Below are 22,140 nucleotides of genomic sequence, written 5' to 3'. Positions count from 1 at the left end.
AGGGAGGGAGGGAGGGAGGAAGGAAGGAAGGAAGAAAGGAAGGAAGGAAGGAAGGAAGGAAGGAAGGAAGGAAGGAAGGAAGGAAGGAAGGAATCAAGGAATCTATCTGGTTATTTTTCCTGTTTCCACTGGGAGTCTACCTGACCTCTCGGGAAGCCTGTGACTAGTTGATTTCCTTGTTCCTATTTTGAATTTCCAAAGTCTGTTCTCCCCATAGTAGTGTATCTGATGGTCACATCATTTTATTCCTTGACTAGAAACCATCTCAAGGCTTTATCTTACTTATACTTAGAAAGAAATCCAACGTCCTACATGGCCTTTCCTAGCTACATCTTTGACCCTCCAAGCCTACCTAAATTTACTACAGACAGCTACCTGCTTGTTAACCGTCCTTATTGGGCAGCTCGTACCTCTAACAGTGTGCCACCACGGCCAGGACTTGTCTGTTTGGTTCACTGCCCTGGTCTCGGGCCTGGGTGAGGGCCTAGCTCATAGTAGTAACTGAATAACTATGTGCCAAAGATACTGATGAAATCAAATGACTTTTATTTATCTAATATCTACACAAACAAATACCCGAAGTACACATACCTTAAAGCATTATTATCTACACCACGCCCTTGAACTGCCAGACCACAAATGTCTTGCATTAACAACAGAAATGCCTATACTTAAGATAACAAAATTATGTGAGCAGAGAGCAACTATCAACTTAAAAAAATCCCATTGAGACCTGAGAGACGGCTCAGTAGTTATAGTTAAGAGCACCTACTGCTCCTGCAGAGGGGCCCGCCCGGCTAGGTCCCCAGCACCTACCCCAGGCAGCTCGTAACCTCCTGTAACTCGAGATCCAGGGATCTGACACCCTACTCTCACCTCTGTAGGTACCTGCACTCACACTTACACACTCACACACAAAATATGGCTAGGTGTGGTGATACATCTACAACCCCAGCACTCAGGAGGCAGAGGTAGGTAGATCTCTCTGAGTTCAAGGCTAGTCTAGTCTACATAGTGAAATCAAGATCAACTAAGAGTACACAGTAAAGACTCTTTGTCAAAAACTAAAGAATAATAGGAATGGGGTGGTCACATAAAAATCAAGTCCTTAAAAAAAATAAAATACACACACACCCATATATATCACCAAATTTTTTAATTGAGTATTATGAGGCTGGAGGTAAAACTCAGTGGTCAAGCCTAGCATGCATGAGACCCTGGGTTCATAAAAATAAAAATAACACAAACAATTAAATATGAGACCCAGTTTAGTAACAAATATCTTCTTGAGTTTTGCTGGAACTCAGCCCAATTCCCCTAATCTAAAAGAGCCCATAACCTTATAACCAAAATACTGTTCAAGTTACTGAGTAAACATGTTTTCAATGACACAGCAAAAGAAAAATGAATTTATGCAATTCAGATGTTAAAAATCTTCAAATATAACTTCAAAATTAAAACTTAAGAGTAGGCACAGTCCACATCTTTAACCCCAGCAATTATAAACAGTTTACACAGCAAGTTCTAGGACATCCAGAACTATAGACACCCTCTCAAAAAACAAAACAACAACAAAAATCGATTACAACTTAAAATTTAATGGAGCTGGAGAGATAACTCAGCAGCTAGGAGTATTTGCTGCTTTTCTAGAGTGCCCAGATTTGGTTCCCAGAACCCATATAGTGGTTTACGTCTGGTCATTACACTAGTTCTAGGGGATCTGATGCCCTCTCTTGACCTCCAATGGTACCAGGTACACATATAGTACACATATGTACATGCAGGCAAAACACTGATACACATAAACTAAAATAAGTAACATATAATTATAATAATAGTAATAATTTTAAGCAAAATTAAAATCAAAAGATTAACACTTAAAATAATATTCCATCCAATCTAACCAAGGACTGACCTCCTAAATCACTCATTAGTTCCAATTTTTTTGTAAGTTTCCTTAGAGTGAGGTGTGTGTGTGTGTGTGTGTGTGTGTGTGTGTGTGTGTGTGTAAGAACACATGCACATATGTCATGCCATGAATGTGGAGGTCACGCGACAACTTACAATTCTGGTAACCTGGTGGTAGCTGTATCCTCTGCGCCATCTCGATGACCTCCATAAACATTTTTTAGAGACCTTTTCCACAAGACAAACTTTCTAAGTATCGTTTTAATGAGGTTCTAGAATTATAAAGCTTTCCTTTTTATGTTTCTACATTTGTGGTCAAAATGCCATAAAAATACATACATACATACATACATACATACATACTCTGACAATAGCTCACCCTGTAAAACAAAATTTTATTCTTAAAATTATTGTAAACTAAGTAATATGGCTCAGCAGTAGAGAACTAACTACCTAGAATGCTTGAGCTGCTGGCTTTAATCCCTAGCACCAAAAACAAAATATGACAATTAAGGAAAAAGTGAGAACTGTTCTGGTCTTCTAAGACAACACTTACAACAAATTAACACCCATAAGCTAAGAAACAGATTAAGTCAAATTTGGACATGACAGGCATAATGGTGCATGGCTTCAGAGTACTTCTGGTACTCTGAAGGCAGACCTCTATAAATTCCAAGTCAGCCAGGGCTATACAGTGAGGCCCTTTCCAAAATTAAAATAAAATAAAATTTTATCATAACTAAGTATAAGTAAGGAAGGTTTTACCATAAGAAAACAAAAAAAGTATAGATATTAGAAAATGTATGGCACCAGCTGGCAGTACTGCAGGCCTTTAACCTTAGCACTCGGGAGAATATGTTGAGTTTGAGGCCAGCCTGGTCTAGAGAGAAAGTTACAGGCCAGATAAGACTACATAGAGAAGCCCTATCTCAAAAAATCAAAAAGTAAAAAGATAAAAAAAAATATATGTTTCCTGAAAAGAAATAACAATTCAAACTAGCAATAAAATATTAATATCAGGCAGGCGGTGGTGGCGCACACCTTTAATCCCAGCACTTGGGAGGCAGAGGCAGGCGGATTTCTGAGTTCGAGGCTAGCCTGGTCTACCGAGTGAGTTCCAGGACACCCAGGGCTACACAGAGAAACCCTGTCTCAAAAAACCAATAATAATAATAATAATAATAATATCAAACCAACATTTATTTATTTAAACTTCTTTTTTTTTAAGACAAGGTTTCTTTCGATAGCCCTGACTGTCCTGGAACTCTATATGTAGACCAGGCTGGCCTTAGACTCACAGAGATCTACCTGCCTCCGCCTCTGGAATGCTGGGATTAAAGGTGTGAGCCACCCAAGAATTATCCTAGTTTCTCCTCTCCCAGCCTGGTTTGACAGCTCAGAAAAATGCTGAACTATGTGCCATACAATTTAGTTCTGTCTGACTCTAAAGAAGCTCTTGTTCTCAACCAACTAATGTAGATGTCTTGTCAGTCAGTCACTTTGATTTCTAATTATTGTAGGGAGTTTGTTAATTGGCTGGTTTTACAGAATATTATTTGCCTTCTAGCAGCATCTACTGAACTTAAATTCACACTGAAATACCACATAAACTGGGAAGACTGTAGAGAAAAGGATACCTTCACATACTGTTGGTGGAATGTAATTTTGTATCATCACTACAGACAGCAATATAATTCTCCAATCTGTAAACACAGAACTACCACATGACCCAGCAGTCCTACTACTTTCATGTTTCTGTAGCATTATTCACAACAGCCAACATCTGGGATCAACCTAAGCATCTCATCAACAGGCAAGTGACAAAATTATATATACAAAAAAATACAGAATTGGTTCTCTCTCTCTATGGGATCCAGGTATCCAACTCAAGCCACCAGGCCTGGCAGCAGGCAGCTTTACCCTCCGAGCCATCTTGTTAACCCTAAAGACATGGTTTTAGAGATCACTTTAATAAACTTAGGCCACAAGACAAACTTGCTAAACATTTTACATTAAACAGGTTCAAGAATTTTATAAGCTTTCCTTTCTATAGCAAACAAGTCAGAACGTCAGAAAAAAAAATTGATCATGTCTTACCCTGTAAAACAAAATTTTAAGAACTATTATTGGAACTAAGGAATACTGCTTAGTGTATGTGCGTGTGTGTGTGTGTGTGTGTGTGTGTGTGTGTGTGTGTGTGTGAGAGAGACAGAGAGGGAGGGAGGGAGGGAGGGAGGGAGGGAGAGAGAGAGAGAGAGAGAGAGAGGAAGAGAGAGAGAGAGAGAGAGACAGAGAGAATATTATTTGGCCATAAAAAGGGAGGAAAGCAATGGCAATATGGATGGAGCTAAGGATCATCATGTTAAATGAATAAGCCAGGCCTAGAAAAACCAAGTATTACATAAGATCACCCCAAATGTAGACTCAAGAAAGGTTGACTTTTTAGAACAGAATAGTGCTTTCCTGAGTCTGAGATAGCAGGGACAGGAGGAATTAGAAAACGTTACGGTCGGGCAGTGGTGGTGCACACCTTTAATCCCAGCACTTGGGAGGCAGAGACAGGCGGATTTCTGAGTTCGAGGCCAGCCTGGTCTACAGAGTGAGTTCCAGGACAGCCGGGGCTACAGAGAAACCCTGTCTTGAAAAACCAAAAAAAAAAAGAAAGAAAGAAAATGAAAGAAGGAAAAAGAAAACATTACAGTTATGAGGAATAAATGAGTCTATTTTATAGTCATAGTAACTACAGTTAATGACAATAGGTTGAATATATTGATTGTATTCTTCCTCCCCCTCATACAGTCCCTTTCTGAGATAAAGTTTCCTATTGCCCAGGCTGTCTAAATGTAGCCTCATTAGGTAGGTAAAAATAATCACCACACTCAATGACACCACACACACACACACACACACACACACACACAGAGGGGGGGGAGGAGAGAGGGAGGGAGAGAGAGAGTATTAAAGATGCTCACTTTTTTTTGTTGTTGTTGTTTTGTTTTTTTTTGTTTTTTGTTTTTTGAGACAGGGTTTCTCTGTGTAGCCCTGGCTGTCCTGAAACTCACTCTGTAGACCAGGCTGGCCTCGAACTCAAATCTGCCTGCCTCTGCCTCCCAAGTGCTGGGATTAAAGGCGTGCGCCACCACCGCCCGGCTCACATTTATAAATTAATCTTGACTTCTTAAAGCATATTTCTAAGCCCCTTAACTTAAAATTCAAAATCAGTCTTACCTCGGTACATCAATTTTACACTATTACATTATTTTTTTACTTACTAGTGCATATGTATATGTGCGTGTGCACAGGGTGTGCATACACTGTGGTGCACATGTGTAAGGAAGAGGACAAATTTCAGGACCCGAGTCTCTCTTTCACTATAGAATCCAGAGACTGATCGATCTCAGGTTTGCACTGAGAACACTTTTACAAAAACAAAGAGCACTTACACTATTTCCTCAGGTTACCTGTTCTATTCAAATTGACCTTCTCCTTTCTACTGTCCTGTGTTTTCATAGCTTCTTATCTACATGCTTTAATTTCCATAGCCTGGCCCGATGAACCTTTGCAATCACATCCATTGCCTAGTGATAAATCTCAACTCTGAGCTAAAGAACTAATTATATCACTGACTTGGAACTGACTGTGTTGTTTGCTTTTGCTGTATCTTCTTTTTCATTTTGGTTTTTCAAGACAAGGTTTCTCTGCGTAGCCCTAGCTGTCCTAGAACTCACTTTATAAAAGACCAGGCTGACCTCAAATTCCGAGAGATTCGTCTACCTCAGCCTCCTGTGCACCAGGATTAAAGGAGTACACTGTATTTTCCATCTTTTGCCATCTACTTCCTGTGTTTCCAGCCAAACAAAGTCCTTCAAAATCTGAGAGCATCTGATAGACCAATATATGCCCAGTTCCAGATACCAGAGAAAGGACAAAATGTTTTCTTTTTTTTTTTTCTAAAGAGGAGGGGGTTTATTCAGGGCAGAGGGCAAAGGTAGGGAGAGAAATGGGAGAAGATGGTGAAGAAAGAGGAGAGAGAGAGAGGAGAGACGTGGAGGCTGGCCATGACCACGTGGAGAGAGCGGGAAGGGAAGTGAGGGCAAGGAAAAGCTAGAGGCAAGAGAGTAAGAGAGCAAGAGAGCGACAAAATGTTTTCAAATCATCTTTGCTGGTATTTACTTCCCCACAAATCACTCTGAAGAAGAGCACAAGAGTCACCAAAGGTCCGGCACCATCTGGACATGGTAGCTTGTGGCTGCAATGCTAGCACTAGAGTTATAAGCAGGACCACTGCAAGTTCTAGGCCAGCCTGGATTACTAGTGAGCTTCAGGCCAGCCAGGGCTACAAAAATAGACCCTGTCTCAAACAATAGTAACAACAGTATTACAGTAATCAGGGTTCAGCAAATACATATTTTTCCTAAAGTTTGCATATATTTTCTATATTAGCTAATTTCAAAAAACTACTCTATGACCACTTAAATTCAACAAGCACTTACCACATTTTCATATTAAATCAGACTGAGGAATAATTTAAGCTTTTCAACTCATAAAACATCTCTTAGGAAGTCAGGTGGTGATAGCACACATCTTTAATCCCAGCACGTGGAAGGCAGAGGTAGGTGGATCTCCGTGAATTGAGCCAGCCTGGTCTACAGAATGAATTCCAGGGCTACATAGAGAAACCCTGTCTTGAAAAACAAAAACAAACAAACAAAACAAAAAACAAACAAGCTCTGAAAACAAACCATCATTTAGGCAAGCTAGAAAGCCAGAGGCAGGCTGTTTCAAGCATCATTCCTCATAAAGATTGGTTTGGATTTGTTTTTGAGATTTTTTTTAATTAAATAAGTTTGTTCTTTGATAACTTCATACATGTAAATAACACAATAATCACTCTTCCCTGCCCCTATTAGCCTCGATCCCATGAATAACCCTTTCCTTCCCACCACTCCCTTTCCCAGATTTATGACTTGTGATTTTATGACCCATTTAATTTAACTTAATAAAGACTTTTAAAATTCATTTATGCCTGGCACGGTGACACATACCTTTGATCCCAACACTCAGGAGGCAGAGGCAAGCAAGTGCAAGGCCAGTTTGGTCTGCATAGAGCATTTCAGGTTTGTTAAGTAGGGCACCATATTTCAAAAAGAAATTTATTATTATTGTGTATTGGTGGAGGGACACATGCCACAGCATCCATATATGTCAGAGGACAAATCTGTAGTCAGTTTTCATCTTTCATCAAATTCAGATTGGCAGATTTGCAAGGCCAGTACCTTTCCCTGATGAGCCATTTCCCGAGCCCCAGACTTTAAAAACTTTCTGTGCATGAGCATGGGTGCAGTGCCCACAGAGACCAGATTAGGGCAGCGGATCCCCTGCAGCTAGAGTCACAAGTGCTGGGAATCAAACACAAATCTGCAAGAGCAGCACATGCTCTTACCCACTGAGCCACCTCTACATTCCCTTAATAAGATTTTATGGAACATAGCTATGCCATCTAGTTATGTTGTCTGTAACTGTTTTCATATTAAGACGGCAGGGGAAAATAATAACCAGTCTCCTACAGCCCATTTGGCCCCTACAGAAAGTTTGCCAACCTCTAATAAGTAAATTTATCTCCTCTACGGAAGAGCATGGAGAGGAAGCACAAACCTGATAAGGTATAATTCTTGAGCTTCACTAGAAAACTATACTAGAAGTTCCCAGGAGAATACATCTAATACAAGCGTCAACAGCTAACAGGACACAGTGACACACAACTATAATCCTAGCACTGGGAAGGTAAAGGCAGGAAGATCAAAGGCTCAAGGTCAAATACAATGCAAATTTGATGGCAGTGTGGGCTATAAAACTCAAAAAAATATAAATTATTCTAAAATAACATTTTGGGATAGAATAACATTTCATATTTCATGAGAATCTGATTAAAAGCATCCCAATTTATAATGATGTACCTACTAATTTAGAGTTCAAGTATTCAGAGTTCAAGTAAAGAGCTTACTATCAAGCTTACTTACTCTTAGGCTCTCTCTTTCTGTATCTCCCTCCCATGCTTTCTTCTCTCCCTCTCTCTGAGGAACAGAGGACTGCAATACAATCCTATTGTTGACAGGATCCTCCTTGTAACTTCTAATATACTAGGTTCACAAATTATATTTGTACTTGCTAGGCATTCTACCAACAAACTACATCCTTGGCCCAAATAGTATCCCTTTATTAACATTAAAAGAGTGAACATGAAATCAAATCGAATGTATCCATTTACTATAGAGGACATTTTAGTAGTCAATAAAGTAGAGAGGAAACTAAAACTGGAGTAGGTCTGATGAATTTAAGACTGGCCACTTACCATCATGGTGGGGCATACCTTTAAGCCCTGCACTCAGGAGGCAGAGGCAGGCCAACTTCTATGAGTTCAAAGCAAGTCCAAGGCCAGCCAGGACCCTGACTCAAAAGCAAACAAACCAAAACCAAGACGACCTCTGACACCTACTGACATGTGATCTGTGACCTCTGACATCTAGTGTCATATGACCTGAAGTTAAGATGATGTCCTAGCTACTGCTCACTCGATACTGCTCGGGCTTCCCACAGTTCCCTCCCTTCCTCCCTCAGGACTGAGGGCGGCCCAGGCCAGTGCATGGTCAGCTAGCTCACATCTCTATCCCTGGCCTCTTAGCAGCACGGAACGGACGGCAGCGGCGGGCGAGGAGGAAGATGGCGGGACGGCTGCCGGCCTGTGTGGTAGACTGTGGCATGGGATATACAAAACTAGGATATGCTGGAAATACAGAACCACAGTTTATCATCCCATCATGTACTGCCATTAAAGAGTCTGCAAAAGTGGGTGATCAAGCCCAGAGGAGGGTGATGAAAGGTGTGGATGACCTAGACTTCTTCATTGGTGATGAAGCAATAGAAAAGCCCACATATGCAACAAAGTGGCCAATCCGCCATGGCATAGTTGAAGACTGGGACTTAACGGGAAGGTTATGAAGCAAGTGATTTTTAAATACTTAAGGGCAGACCCTGAAGATCATTACTTTCTTTTGACTGAACCTCCACTGAATACCCCAGAAAACAGGGAATATACTGCTGAAATAATGTTTGAGTCCTTCAGTGTTTCAGGCTTGTACATTGCTGTGCAGGCTGTTCTTGCCTTAGCTGCATCCTGGACCTCAAGACAAGTAGGAGAGCGGATGCTGACGGGTACAGTAATAGACAGTGGAGATGGAGTCACTCATGTCATTCCTGTGGCTGAAGGATATGTTATCGGCAGCTGTATTAAACACATTCCAATTGCAGGAACATATTTTATTCAGCAACTGCTGCGAGACCGAGAAGTAGGAATTCCTCCTGAACAGTTCTTGGAAACTGCAAAAGCAGTGAAGGAATGCTACAGTTATATCTGTCCAGATTTAGTAAAAGAGTTTAACAAGTATGACACTGATGGGTCAAAGTGGATCAAACAGTACACCGGAGTCAACGCCATCTCAAAGAAAGAGTTCTCCATTGATGTTGGCTATGAGCGATTCCTGGGACCCGAGATCTTTTTCCATCCAGAGTTTGCTAATCCAGATTTTACACAACCTATCTCAGAAGTTGTAGATGAAGTCATTCAGAATTGCCCCATTGATGTCCGGCGTCCTCTTTACAAGAACACTGTCCTCTCTGATGGTTTAACCATGTTCAGGGACTTTGGATGTCGTTTGCAAAGAGATTTGAAGAGAACTGTAGATGCCAGGCTGAAGTTAAGCAAGGAGCTGAGCGGTGGTAGACTGAAGCCCAAGCCTATTGATGTACAAGTTATTACACACCACATGCAGCAGTATGCAGTCTGGTTTGGAGGGTCAATGCTGGCTTCCACGCCTGAGTTCTACCAAGTATGCCACACCAAAAAGGATTATGAAGAAATTGGACCTAGCATTTGTCGTCACAATCCAGTGTTTGGAGTCATGTCCTAAAGTTGACTCCTTGTTTATTGGGGTTAGGGAGATGGAAATGAGATAATCTTTCTGATGACCTGTTTTTTGTCTGAATGGATGGTTCTGAGGTTTTTACCTAAACATGATCGTACAGGAATATTTAATGAGTGTGTCAGCATGCAGATGTAGAAGAGAGCCAAGATGATTGTTTTCCTTTAGGTTGAATATTTGAATCTTATGTGTATCAAAAAAGAAATGGGTTTTAGTTCTTTCTGTGCCCTGATATTTTGTATATTATTGACTTTGCCAGTGTGCTGGGCTCTGTGGGTGTGTAGAGAGCTCTGTAATGCCTGATTGGGCACTGCTGAGGGAGCAGTGCTGAAGCTTGTTTATATTTCATACTTTTTTATACTATGAGGAAAAAAAGTCAAAGAAAAGCTGTAGTATTGGAGGGAAACAATGTGACCAAGGAAAAGATGAATTCAACAAGCAGCCTCATGGGACTTGGTGCACACTCTGGGTTCCAGTTATCTTGAGCTGCTCCACCCCTCCCCAGCCCAACGGTTCTCTCTGCAAACACTTGGATCTAAGAAGCTAGTCTCCTGGGTTAGCTGATGCCTGCCCTGCTTTCTGGTTACTTACATTCTGTTTCTTGCTTTAAAAGAAAGACAAGACTGTTGGACAAGTATTGCAATTCTGTAGAGTCGTTTCTTATTAAAACAATAATGTGATTACCAAAATTGGCATATTTAAGGCCTAATGCCATTCTAATAAAGGCAAAAATTTCTTTTTACTACTTGTTTCAGGCTCTTTGATCTCTTTATAAGTTAACTAATACGTCTATTTTCTTCAAATTCTGCAGTAGCTCTTTAAAAAGCACACCGGTTGGATAGCAAGCTGACTTTTTTATGTGCTCTGTACAAATAATTGTGAACTTTTAATATGTTGAGTGATTTCATTTTGATAACTGGATCTCCATTTGATATATCATTTGTACAACTCATTTGCAGTCTGGATTTTTTTTTAGTGTCAGTCCCTGACATATCAAGAAAAGTTGGTTTTCTTTGCATTTTCAAATATCTGGATCATGAAGAAACGTGATGACAATAAATTAAAACTGAATTATCAAAAAAAAAATGATGTCCTAATCTGTCCCACACAGAAAACTGAGAGAACTGTAAATCATAAATGACTAGAAACATAGTAGGTTGTTAACAAAGTCAGTGAAAAACAGTGTAGGCTTTAATTATTTCACTATTACAATTAAGATAGCCTCCATTTCCATAACATGGCAGAATTGATGAAAAATAACCTTTTAGCCAGGTATGGTGGTACACATCTTTAACCCTAGCACTTAGGAGGCAATAGCAGGCAGATCTCTGAATTTGAGGCCAGCCTGGTCTACAGAGTGAGTTCCAGGACATCCAGGGCTACACAGAGAGACCCTGTACTTTAGGGGGAGGAGGAACAACTAACTTTTTGAGGAAGTGGAAAATCTCAAAGTTATGTCCATGTTTTGTTTGTTTTTCTTTTGAGGTGGTTTACCAGGTAACTATGTAGACCAAGTTGGTCTTGTTCGACCACTTTCCAGCACTGGGATTAAAGTGCACTACGCCTGACTAAAATCAAGTTTATTATTAAAGAGATGTGACAGATTGTTTGATAACATGGGACCTACACTAATTTTGTTTTTGTTTGTGACTTTTTTGTTTTTTGAAGAAGTGAAGACAGTTTTTTCAAGAACAGGTTGGCCTCAAACTTCCTGCAAAGCTGAGGATGGCTTTGAATGTCTGATCTTCCTGCATCCACCTCCCTGGTACCCTAGACATAGGCCACCATGTGCTGGGGGTCTTGTGCATGCTAGGAAGCACTCTGTCAGCTGAGCCATCTCTAGCCCCAGAGATTCAAACTTGCAAAGCATTAAAAGTGAGATCAATTGACAGCTAAAACCTAAGAGCATTATTAGTAATAGAGCATGCTTCACAGATGAGAGGTCTTTGAAATCTGAGAATAAAGCATTTCTTGCAAATAAGTTGTTGAATTAAAAATGTTTCAACTAGGGGGCTGGAGAGATGGCTCAGTGGTTAAAAGTACTATCTGCTTTTCCAGAAGTCCTGAGTTCAATTCCCAGCAACCACATGGTGGCTCACAACCATCTGTAATGGAATCTGATGCCCTCTTCTGTTACGCAGGTATATATGCAGATAGAACACACAAATAAATAAATCTTTTAAAAACATTTCAACTAAAAATTCTACAATGATAACTGAACATAACGGAGTACACTAGAAGACAAGTTTAAAAAAAATGAGGAAAACTAACTGTATTAAGTACAGCAGACTAGTGTAAAACAGTAGGAAGTAGAGAAATGTAATACAGGGTCTATGGGAACTCTGCATATCTTATTTTTTTCTACAACTATTCTAAAAGTCAAAGGGAGAAGTTGTTTTGTTTTTTTTTTAACTTTATTTATTTATTTATTATAAGTACACTGTAGCTGTCTTCAGACACCCCACAAGAGGGCATCAGATCTCATTGCAGATGGTTGTGAGCCACCATGTGGTTACTGGGATTTGAACTCATGACCTCTGGAAGAGCAGTCAGTGCTCTTAACCACTGAGCCATCTCACCAGCCCCAAAAGATTTATTTATTTTATTTATATGAGTACACTGTAGCTGTCTTCAGACACACCAGAAGAGGGCATCGGATCCATTATGGATGGTTGTGAGCCACCATGTGATTGCTGGGAATTGAACTCAGGACCTTTGGAAGAGCAGTTAGTGCTCTTAACCACTGAGCCATCTCTCCAGCCCGGGAGAAGTTGTTTGGGTTTTGCCTGTCTGTACTGTTTGTTGTCTATCTACTTAAGAGTTCCCTTGTTTTTGTGAGAGAGTTTTACTATATATTCCAGCCTGACTTTTAATTTTACTATTTAGGCCAGGCTGGCCTCTAACTTACTGCAGTCCTCCTGCCTCAGCTTCCTGAATGCTAGGATACAGGTGTGAACTTGGTAAAACTTTGGTTTGTTTGTTTTGTTTTGTTTTTCAAGACATTTTGTTTTTCTCTGTGTAGTCCTGGATGTCCTGGAACTCACTCTGTAGACTGGGCTGGCCTCAAACTCAGAGATCTGCCCTCCCAACGTCTGGTATTAAAGATGTGCAGCACCACTACCTGGCAAGACTTTTTAATTACATAAGAAATGTGCTTTTGCTGGGCAGTGGTGGCGCACGCCTTTAATCCCAGCACTTGGGAGGCAGAGGCAGGTGGATTTCTGAGTTCGAGAGTTCGAGAGTTCGAGGCTAGCCTGGTCTACAGAGTGAGTTCCAGGACAGCCAGGGCTACACAGAGAAACCCTGTCTCGGAAAAACCAAAAAAAAAAAAAAAGTGCTTTTAAATTCAAGCATTCAGTTCAGTAAAATAATATAATCTTGAGAAAAATATTAATCCTGAAATGTATCACAGTCTGTCAACTACTCCCTAGAAAAGGCACCAACTGGCCTACGATGTTCTAGAACAGACCAACATTCCATGGCACACATACTATTTTTTTTTCTTTTAGTTTGCTGAGATTAGAAAAACAAAATACAAAAAATATCATTTTACAAATCTGCACTAGTTTCATATGTGTAGCAAGGTAAATATATTTCCTTAGCAGAACTGTTTAAGAAACACCAGGTTTTGTTGGTTGGTTGATTTTGTTTTTTTGGGTCTTGCAGAGCAGGTGATTGAATCCATGACCTCCCTCTCACATGACAAACAAACACTACACGTCAGGAATGCATTCAGCCACGAAAAGCCAGCTTTTATGTTAACTATCACCCACAGCAAACTTATCTTAAGCTACCAGAAGTTATGGCTGACCCAAAACATGGTGGTACAAACCAACAATTCCAGCGTTCAGGAGGCTGAAGCAGATGAATTCTGAGTTTGAAACTAGCCTAAGATATATAAACCCTATTTGAAATAACTAGGGTCTTACGTAGGGATGACCTTAGTAGTAGAATGATTATCTGGGTTCAGTCCCCAGCAATGGACATATATAAAGGCAGGTCTGCAGAGGTAGCACAGCAGTTAAGAGTACTAGTTACTCTGGCAGGTGACCTTGGGTCAAGTCCTAGCCACCACAAGGTGGTTTATAACCAGGTAACCCCAGTTCCAGGGGATCCAACTCTCTTTTCTGACCTCCACAGTCACCAGGCATGTGTGGGTCTCATTCATACATGCAGCAAAGCATCCACAAATATGAGAGAGAGAGAGAGAGAGAGAGAGAGAGAGAGAGAGAGAGAGAGAGAGAGAGAGAGAGAGAAAAGGCATTAGTTTATACATGCAACACCACCACTGGGGGCGGGGGTTTGATATAAAAGATTTCCTGCAAGTTCAAGGCTAGCCTGAGCTATACAGTAAGCTAGACCAAACTGGGCTACAGTGACAATGTGTCTACCTGGAGAGTGACAGAGATAGAGACAAAGTAGAATGGCTGTGGATGAATAGTTTCAACTGACTAGAGGTAGCAAGTATATAGGTATTAGGAAATAGTAGTAACAACCACATTTCAAGCTTGCACTCTGCATTACCTGAGCACCTAAATACTCCAATTTCATTCCATGAAATACTGTTTTCCTTTAGTTTGACACTGGAAGCTGAACCTATGCCCATATGCATGCTAAGTATGTGCTCCACCAACACATCCAGTCCTGAAGGTAAGAATTCCCTTCTTGTTAGTTTGTTATTCATATATTTACTTGGGTGGGGGGAGGTCTTACAGAGCATGTGGAAGTCAAAAATCTGAGAACAGCTTGTGGGAGTCAGTTCTCTCCCTCCACCCTAGGATGGAACTCAGGCTCTCGGCACTGATGGCAAACCCCTCTACCCACAGAGCCATCTAAAGTTTTTTGGAATTTTGTTTATTTGTTTTGCTTTTGTGGGTTGTTGTTGTTGTTTTGATACAGAGTCTTGAAGCTCACTGGGGAGGCAGAGGCCGAGGTAGAGGGATCTCTGTGAGTTCAAGGCCAGCCTGGTCTACAAAGCAAGTTCCAGGACACCCAGAGCTTCACAGAGAAATCCTGTCTCAAAAAACAACAAGGTGGAGAGGTTCACTGCCTCTGCCTCCTAACTGCTGGAATTAAAGGTGCATACCACTACACCTGATGATATATAAGTAGTTTTTACTACAGCACAGAGCTATACAGCTGAGGAAAGTAAAAACAATTTAATTTCCCTAGGTCAAATTAGTAACATGTAAAGTTGAAATGAGAATCTAGTTACGTGCCGGGCAGTGGTGGCGCACGCCTTTAATCCCAGCACTTGGGAGGCAGAGGCAGGTGGATTTCTGAGTTCGAGGCCAGCTTTGTCTACACAGTGAATCCCAGGACAGCCAGGGCTACACAGAGAAACCCTGTCTCGAAAAAAAAACAAAAAACAAACAAAAAAAGAATCTAGTTATGTCTAATTTTAGAATTTGTTTTTCGCTAGTAACACACATACAATCTCAATCTTTCTCCTCCTCTCCTGTGTGTGTGAGAGTGTGTGTGTGTGTGTGTGTGTGTGTGTGTCCGTCTGACTGTCTTAATGTCTGTCTGTCTACTACACCATTCATGTGTCTCCCAGCTATGAGAGCTTTATTATGGTCAAGGTTACTGCTGACAGTCTGAAGACAGCCACAGTGTATTCATAAAAATAAATATTTAAAAAATAAAAATAAACTTGTTTGGACTGGAGAGATGGAAAAAAACCCATAAAACTGTTTCTTTCTCGGCCGGGCGGTGGTGGCGCACGCCTTTAATCCCAGCACTTGGGAGGCAGAGGCAGGCGGATTTCTGAGTTCGAGGCCAGCCTGGTCTACAGAGTGAGTTCCAGGACAGCCCGGACTATAAAGAGAAACCCTGTCTCGAAAAACAAAAAAAACAAACAAACAAAAAAAAAAAAAAAAAACTGTTTCTTTCTTAAGCTTCTTTGGTATAGAAAGCCCTTGATCAGGTGTGAGTAGCCCATACCTAGTCATTCCAGCACTTCAAAGACTGAAACAGAAGGAACACTAGACGTTCGACACTAGACCGGGCTGCACAGTGATACCCTATCTCCAGAAGGAAAAAAAAAAAGCAGTATTTTTATTTATAAGCATCTCGAAATCTGTCTGAGGTACTACACCCTTTAAACATAATATATATTCAGAGTGGCTTAAAAATATATCAATCTAATCTAAGTTTTAAATTTTTAAAATTTATTTGGCTAGGAGTTCCTTGCCTGGACATAAGTATTTGTACCACTTGTATGCCTGATACCCATAGAGGTCAGAAGAGAGCATCAGATCCCCTGGAAATCAATTACAGACAGCTGTAGGCTGCCTCATGGGTGCTGGGATCTGAATTCAGGATCTCTGTAAGAACAGTAAGTGTTCTTAACTGCTGAGCTACCCCACAAATTTCTAAAATTTTAAAACCATAAGCATTTAAAGTGAGAATGCAGCTCTATGGTAGAGTGCTTGCCTAACATGTCCAGGGCACGGGTTGGAGCTAAAGCATCACAAAGTTTTAAAACAAAATATTTAGTCCAAATAATTGCTTTGGAGAGTACTACTTGGCTCTGATCATGAAGTAAACAAAAAGAACTACTAGCTGTTGGCCATTTTTTAATATTTTTACTTCTCCAATTGAAAGCCACTACTCAGTTCTTCAAGAATCACAGAAAATAATAAAATATTCACTAGTAAACAGCAGAAGAAAAAGAAGAACTGAACACGTTTGACAACATGCTTTCTTCCAGTCTGTGTAGGTGTATCAGAATTACATAGAAGCAAGACCAAGCAAGCACCCTTCTGGACAAACAGCCTAGATAATGAGCAGACAGCCTGTCTGCTTTATAGTCACAAGAGTATGTGTATAGCCTTGTCTTAAGAAAATCGCTTACTTGGCCGGGTGGTGGTGGTGCACACCTTTAGTCCCAGCCCTTGGGAGGCAGAGGCAGGCGGATTTCTGAGTTCGAGGCTGGCCTGGTCTACAGAGTGAGTTCCAGGACAGCCAGGGCTACACAGAGAAACCCTGTCTCGGAAAAAAAAAAAAAGGTGTGTAAACACATTCACAGGCAAAACTGTGGCCTAGATGTCTCTTTAGTGCATGAGGTCCTGGGTTTGAGACACAGCACACATGCACATAAAAAATGCACAAAACAAAACAACACAGTGTTTTGTTGTTGCTGTTTTGGATGGGGATTTTTGTGTCTGTTTTTGAGACAGGATCTCAAATAGCTCTAAAACTCACTCAACAGCCAAGGCTAGCCTTGGACTCTTGTTCTTCTTGCCTCCAGAACTGAATGGCTCAGATTCCAAGTATATATGCCACATGCTAGACATGGTTGTGCACACCTTCGATTTCAGCACTTGCGAGGCAGAGGCAGGCTGATTACTGTGAGTCTGAGACTAGCCTAGTCTACTGAGTGAGTTCTAGGACAGCTAGAGCTATGGAAAGAACCTGTCTCGAAAAACGAACAAAGAAAAAAGCACAAATATGCATCACCACAACTGACTGTAAATTATGTAATTTATGTAAACTATGTAAGTATTTCTTTCAGGTAGAAATACTTAGCAAATATCAGATTCATCTTCACACTCAAAAAGATATAGGGTCTAACTATGTAAGAGACAGCTCATCAGTTAAGAACACTAACTTATCTTCCAGAGAAACCAGGTTCAATTCATACCACCAATTGTAATTCCAATTCCAGGAGAGCTGACATCCTCTTCTGGTATACACAGGTAATGTATGTGTGTGTTATGCAGACACATATGCAGGCAAAATACCCATACATAAAAATCTCAAAACAATTATTATTACTATTTGTTATATTATAAAAACTCCTAAAAAGTCTGCTTTTAGATTTTACTTTTTCATTACTTTTATGTGTGCATATGTGTGATGTGTGTAGTGGTGCATATGGAAGTTAGAGGACGACCATGTGGAGTTGATTCTCTCCTACCTTTACATGTCCCGGGGATGAACTGAAGCTGTCACACTTACATAGCAAGCACCTTTACCACCCACGGGGCTATCTTGCTATCCCTGTTAATACATTTTCTAAATAAACCTTTCCTAACTAATTCATTTACATACAAAAACCCTGAGAAATTGAGGTATCAATTGATACTGAATATTTCCTCTGGGCACTACACTGAAGAGTCCAGAACTGGGTCTCATCCTAGGAACAAAAAAACAGAACTGGACTTTTGGAAATGTTTTTATAAAGTCATAATATAAGGATGATGGTACTCATTTTTAATCCTAGCACTCAGGAGGCAGAGGTGGGAGGATCTCTTCTAAATTCAAGGCTAGCCTGGGCTAAAGAGCAAGTTCCAGAATGACCAAGGATACATAGTGAGACCCTGTCTCAAATAATAACAATAATAATAGTTATTGTTTAATAATAGTAATAACTACTACTATTATTATTATTATTATTTAAGCAATTTCCAAAATGTATATTTCATAAAGAAATTACTAGCTCCAATTCTTTTACAATGAAAACATCTTGAAAGCAACTACTTTGGAAGTTAAGAATCATAAGAAGGCTGGGCAGTGGTGGCACACGCCTTTAATCCCAGCACTTGGGAGTCAGAGGCAGGTGGATTTCTGAGTTCGAGGCCAGCCTGGTCTACAGAGTGAGTTCCAGGACAGCCAGGGCTACACAGAGAAACCCTGTCTCGAAAAACCAAAAAAAAGGTCTGGAGAGATGGCTCAGTGGTTAAGAGCACCGACTGTTCTTCCAGAGATCCTGAGTTCAGTTCCCAGCAACCACATGGTGGCTCACAACCATCTGTAATGGGATCTGATACCCTCTTCTGGTGTGTCTGAAGACAGCGACAGTGTATTCCTCATATATATATAAAATAAATAAATAAAGTCTTTAAAAAAAAAAAGAAAAACCAAAAAAAAAAAAAAAAAGATCTCAAAGAAAGAAAAATAGAGGTCAGAAGAGATGACTCAGCGGTTAAGAGCACTGACTGCTCTTCCAGAGGTCCTGAGTTCAATCCCCAGCAGCTACATGGTGGCTCCCACCCATCTGTAATTCTGATGTCCTCTTCTGGTGTGTCTAAGGACAGCTAGAGTATAGTCATATACATTAAATAAATAATTCTTTAAAAAAAAAGAAAAGAAAAGAAAAATAGAAAAGATCAAAGAATAAAGTAAATGCCTTAATACCAATATGTACCTGCTTTTTCTCTTAAACTTTTCTGTAAACATGAAGGGTAGCTTTTGAAATATTTAGCATTTTATGCAGTTTATTTAACTGCAGTTCATTACATTTAAATATTAATTAGCTACACCAACAAAAGTAGACTATATCTGTACAGTCTCCAAAATCCTATTCTCAGACGGTAGTTCCTTGTCCAGTTGTTGTGGGTGCTGTGTGCACCAAAGGAGAGTAGCTCGGCATGCTCAGTGGAACCAGCTAGTGGACAAAGAAACGGCTGCACTGGCACAGGAACCAAGACGGCACCAAGAGAGGAGGACTCACTTCTTAAATCTAGAATCTAGGCCAGGCATGATGGCAGCAGAACTTGAGAGGTATGGACAAGAGGATCAAGAGTTCAAAGTCACACATGCAACCCTTTTCAAATAAATGGGTCACGCAAACACAATTTCAGTATCCTTTAGAAGTTTACACATGGGGCTGGAGAGATGGCTCAGTGGTTAAGAGCACTGACTGCTCTTCCAGAGGTCCTGAGTTCAAATCCCAGCAACCACATGGTGGCTCACAACCCTCCGTAATGAGATTTGATACCCTCTTCTGGTGTGTCTGAAGACAGCTACAGTGTACTCATAAGTAAAATAAATAAATCTTTAAAAAAAAAAAAAAAAAAAAAAAAAAAAAAAAAAAAAAAAGAAGTTTACACATGCCAGGCAATGGTGGCGCATGCATTCAATCCCAGTGCTTGGGAGGCAGAGGCAGGCGGATTTCTGAGTTCGAGGCCAGCCTGGTCTACAGAGTGAGTTCCAGGACAATCAGGGCTACACAGAGAAACCCTGTTTCGAAAAAAAAAAAAAAAAGTTTACACACACAGAGAAATCATAAACCAGAGATGTTGGCACCTGCTCGTAAACCTATTATTTAAGAAGATAAGGTCTCCCAAATTGCCATTTCAAGTCTGAGGTTCATCTGGGCTACAAAGTGAGATCTTGCCTCAAAAAAATGGGGGGGACAAGGAGGACAGAAGGCCTAGAAAGATGTCTCAGTGGATAAAATGCTTGTCATGTAAGCATGAGATCCTAAATTCTATCCCATTACCTACATAAAAAGTCTGCTGTGATGACACACGCTTGTAATCCCAGAACTGGGAAAGCAGAGACAGGAGGACCCCAGAGGCTTGTTGCAAGCCTATCTGATTGGTGAGCTCCAGGTTAAATGAGCAAACTTATCTTAAAGCATCAAATGGAAGCTGGGTGATGGTGTACACCTTTAATCCCAGCATTCGGGAGGTAGGAGCCAGTGAGTGGATATCTGAGTTTGAAGCCAGCTTGGTCTACAAAGAGTTCTAGCACAGTGAGAACTACACAAAGAAACATCATCTCTGGAAAAACAGAAAAAAAAAAAGAAGGTGGAGAGCAATAAAGGGAGACACCCATCATCACTTTCTGGCTTATACATATAAGGATCCCCCCACCGAACGATGACTTTGAGAAAGCAGAAAAGATTATTATTCCATAGATTATTTATTTATTTAAAAGAAAAAAGAATGCCTTTACAAGAAAAATCTTGTGAGACTCCTTAATCAAAAATATGTCATTAGTGAAACTGGCATCAGTGGGTGTTTCTTATGGTGCACAATGAGATACTTAAAATCAGCTTAGCATGCCAGCTAAAAATGTTTATTTAATCTGAATTTTACTTAAAAGAACTCAGGGACAAATCCAATTAGAGTGGCACTCTGAGGATCAGATATAACTCAGTGGGAGAAGCCCTGGGGTTCAACTCCCAGCACCTCAGAGAAAAATCATAAGGAAAATACAAAAGCAAGAAAATGGCATTTGACAACCAAATGATGCATTTGTCATTGTGCTGTAAATGTGACTGGTGTTGGGGTCCAGCTCCATAGGAAAGCAAGTGCCCCCCACATGCTATGGCTAGAGCCTGATCCCGCATACTGCAAAATAAACAAGAAAAAAAGGAAACAAAACAAAAAAATATTTTTTACTTCTTTTTTTTTTTTTTTTTTCAGACAGTGTTTCTCTGTGTAGCCCTGGCTGTCCTGGAACTCACTCTGTAGACCAGGCCAGCCTCGAACTCAGAAATTCGCCTGCCTCTGCCTCCCAAGTGCTGGGATTAAAGGCATGAGCCACCACTGCCCAGCTATTTTTTACTTTTTGCTGTGTTGTTTGTTTGTTTGTTTTTTGTTTTGACAGAGTCTCACTATATAGTTCTGGCTAGCCTGGGCCTCATCATGAAGATCAGACTGGTCTTGAATTCAAAAAGATCCACCAGTGTCTGCCTCCTAAGTGATGGAACCACATGGGGGATTGGGGAGGGGGATGACGGTGGGGCGGGAATGATTTAAGTTACAGATTTTAAAGGTCCCGCCCATCAGCAGACAATGGGGAGGAGAAAAGCTGTAGAACATAGTAACACTTGTACTCAGCTCTCCAGAACTGTTAGCACCACCACAGTTCTTCCTCACGCACATGTGCCTGCATGTTATTAGGATTACAGAGCAAGCTTCACACATATAGGCAACTGCTCTACCATCAAGCTACATCAGCAGTCCTGCTTTAGTCTTTAGGAAAAGAAAAAAATGCTGGGAAGTGGTGCTACATGCCTTTGATCCCAGTACTCGGGAGGCAGAGGCAGGCATGAGCTCCAGGACAGCCAGGGCTACACAAAGAAACCCTATCTCAAAAAAACAAAATCAAACAAATGTAAAGGAAGGGAATTCACATATACCATCACGGTTGTCACCACCTCCTATCTTTATTCCCTTACAAACATTTCAACTTCAATAAGAATTACAACAGGAAGAACTACAAATACAATCTCCAATGGCAACTGTACCAATTTATACTCTATATGTTGTTTCTAAAATTATCATTTCTGCTAGTCACCAGTTATTGTCAGATTAAAACTTTTTTTAATCAGCTGAGTGTAGTGGCTCATGCCTTTAATCCCAGCATCAGGGAGGCAGAAGCAAGTGGATCTCTGTAAATTGCAAGCCAACCTGGTCTGCAAAGGAAGCTCCAGGCAAGCCAGGGCTTTTCTGTGACAGTCTCTCTCTCTCTCTCTCTCTCTCTCTCTCTCTCTCTCTCTCTCTCTCTCTCTCTC

The 22,140-nt window shown here is 40.6% G+C and overlaps 1 protein-coding gene and 1 pseudogene across 3 annotated transcripts in view; one reads left to right on the top strand and one right to left on the bottom strand.

The window, feature by feature from the left end:
- The window catches only part of Gapvd1 (GTPase activating protein and VPS9 domains 1), an 84,453-nt gene that overhangs the window by 58,548 nt on the left and 3,765 nt on the right, over nucleotides 1-22,140 (bottom strand). The window lies entirely within an intron of this gene.
- Nucleotides 8,536-10,304, top strand: LOC114636966 (annotated as a pseudogene).

The sequence above is a fragment of the Grammomys surdaster genome, unplaced genomic scaffold, assembly GCF_004785775.1.
Source record: "Grammomys surdaster isolate TR1022 unplaced genomic scaffold, NIH_TR_1.0 125098, whole genome shotgun sequence".
Lineage (NCBI taxonomy): Eukaryota > Metazoa > Chordata > Mammalia > Rodentia > Muridae > Grammomys > Grammomys surdaster.
Note: the sequence above shows the minus strand (reverse complement) of the source record. Positions and strands in the feature narration are given on the sequence as shown.